Source organism: Trachymyrmex cornetzi, unplaced genomic scaffold, assembly GCF_001594075.2.
Source record: "Trachymyrmex cornetzi isolate Tcor2-1 unplaced genomic scaffold, Tcor1.1 scaffold382, whole genome shotgun sequence".
NCBI lineage: Eukaryota > Metazoa > Arthropoda > Insecta > Hymenoptera > Formicidae > Trachymyrmex > Trachymyrmex cornetzi.
Genome location: NW_017298555.1, coordinates 220,392 through 223,313, shown reverse-complemented (window position 1 = coordinate 223,313; position 2,922 = coordinate 220,392).

Here is a 2,922-nt window from a genome sequence, read left to right as displayed (position 1 = left end):
TTAATTTATTAATAAATAATTAATTTATTGACTAAATAATAATTTATTGCATTTTTTGTAATTCGACGTTCCATTCGGAAAAATCGGATACTAATCAAAATTCAAATAATTGGCAACCTTTTTTTTTGTTTACGCTGGGGAAATGCGTTACGCATACCCGCCCTTCCGGGGAGAAGGAGCAGGTTATGTGGGACTCACCCCAGACCTGACGGTCCAGGGCATACCCACTAAAACCCCAGCGAGTGTCCTACCTTAGGCGCTGAGTCAGGACGGAGAGGACTCTAGACACAGTACTCACCTCCCCGTCCTGAAGCGCTTGCGCACTTCTCAATCAATTCTCTAATCCGTAGTGAGGGAGGGGACACCACCTCCCCCCTCACCGCCAGGCCTCAGGTTCTATAGCCGAGGAATGATGAGTCACTCGCTCATCATCCCCGAGAACAGACGGACCCAAGTCAGGCCCAGACCCACTTTTAACCTCGGTATAGCCAAGTGCCTACCTCAAATTAATTTCCTTCTCGTTGTCGTCGGGCGTTCGCTCGCTCGCGCGTTCCGCCTCCTCCTTTGTTTTCATGTTTTCGCAAAAACGAAGGACTACCTCCCTTTTTTCATCATCGAGTACAGCCCTGATTAGAGCAGTACCCGATATGTCGTCTCCGACGTCCCGGATTAGCGCTCTTCTATCTTGCTCCCAAGCCGGGTACTCCTTCCGCGTATGTTGGGCCGTATCCAGTCTGGCCGGACAGTGCCAGCACCTGGCAGATTCTTCCTTCTTGATTGTGTGCAAGTACTGCCCAAAGCACCCATGGCCCGTCAGTATTTGGATGCATCGGTATGTGAGGCCAATCTTCGCCTTGGCCCATTTTTGGAGATGGGGTCGGAGTGTAATCCCCACCTCCCCTCCCGATTGACCAGGTCTTCTTGTCCATGTTTCCCAATCGCGGAACATCCTGTTTCTTTCCCTTACTCTTATCGGTTCTGCCACACCAGGGGGAATTCGCTTTAGTACTTGTGAGCGGTACTCCTGCATGGCTTCATATACTTTCGCGTACATCTGTGCTTTTAGTAGTAGAGGCGGTGTACCGGCCAATATAGTCGCGGTAGCAAAGCTTACCGTTCTATATCCTCTTATGGCCTTGCAGGCGATCCTACGCTGCACATGTTGTAGTTGGCGCTGAATGAGCTTGCTCTTTTCCATCTTAGGTGCGTTCCGTATTGCGCATGATGTGCATGATGCATCCATTGTCCTTGTTTAACATTTGGTGAGCAACAAGGATAAACGATGCATTATGCGCATCATGCGAGAAACGGAACGCACCCCTTGTCTATCCAAGCAGGAGCCACGTACAGCGCCATCGAGTCCAGTACCGTGGCGTGCAGCCGTCTGACCCTGGAACTTGGTCCCCCGATGTTTGGCAGAATTTTTGCCAAGTTGCCTGCCGTTCGTAGCAATTTCTCGCTTAGTACCTGGAAGTGTCGTTCGTAGGTCCATCGGCTATCCACGATCACCCCCAGATACTTGAGGCTATCCTTTAGGATGATGTCCGTGTTATCCACCCTCACGACGGACTTCGCCGGTGGACATCTTCTTCTGTTTCCTCGGAAGTATATTGCCTCCGACTTCCCAACTGAAATGCTTAGCCCCAATGCTTTAATATGGAAGATCACGTTGACAACTGCCTCGTTGGCCCTGAGCACGGCCTTCTACCAGTCTTGGCAAATAATTGGCAACCTAACCTAACCTAACCTAACCTAACCTAACCTAACCCTATTAGTGTAACACCAATTTACACCACCTCTCAGGGGCTCTATTCTTGAAAAGAAACGTATACGAAAATCTAGGGAAATGCTACAATATACGTTACGTATACTATAGTATTTCCCTAGACTTTCGTATACGTTTCTTTTCAAGAATAGAGCCCCAGGCACGTGTAAAACCAGTGTAAAATACGTCATTAAAGTGTATTACACTTTCGAGACAAACAGCGTGTAATCATACACCTTAACGTTACTTCCGACAAGAAGAACGCTAAAGTGTACAAAGTGTAAGCAAGAAGAACAAATCTAGTTACATATTTGGACGTTGAAAAGAGAGAAAGCCAAGATGCTGCTGTAAGTAAAGCTGGAAACACAATAGACACAGGCAATAGGCACAGACAACTGGGAATAACGAGCCGTCCAATCAGAGCTTTGGGATATAAATTCGATATTATATCCCAGAGCTCTAATTGGACGGCTCGTTATTCCCTGTTGCCTGTGTCTATTGTGTTTCCAGCTTTACGTGAACGGACCTGGGGCTCTATTCTTGAAAAGAAACGTATATGAAAGTCTAGGGAAATACTATAGTATACGTAACGTATACTGTAGCATTTCCCTAGATTTTCGTATACGTTTCTTTTCAAGAATAGAGCCCCAGACCTATTGCTTTATAAATCTAGTGACTTTAAGTTGAATCTGCTGAACGTGACCATTGTGACGCATCTTGTATTGACCAATCAACGAAAGGCATTTAATTTTTTGAAAAACCGTTTAAAGATGTAGGTTTTTACGGTTTCTCGCCGTACTGATACTCTTGTCTGTTTTAATTGTACTGACTTTTGCTAGCATTTTAGGAGTGGGCAAGTGATTAGAAGTAGATAATATTGAGGAGGAGAAGAAAAAGATTTCTTCGTTTTGTTACATCTTGTAGAAAAAGTAAGTGCACTCAAAGAAATTGTGTCATTTTTGTGACTGACATAAATTTTTAAAACTAATATGAAATATGTGATGTTTTAATATAATGTAATGTTTTTTTATTTTTGAAATTTTTTTTAAAATTAAATTGTCCATGTGTGTATACAAAATTATTAAAGTTTAAAATCTCAAGAAAATTAATGGTACATATGTGCATATGACATTGTATATATATATATATATATATAT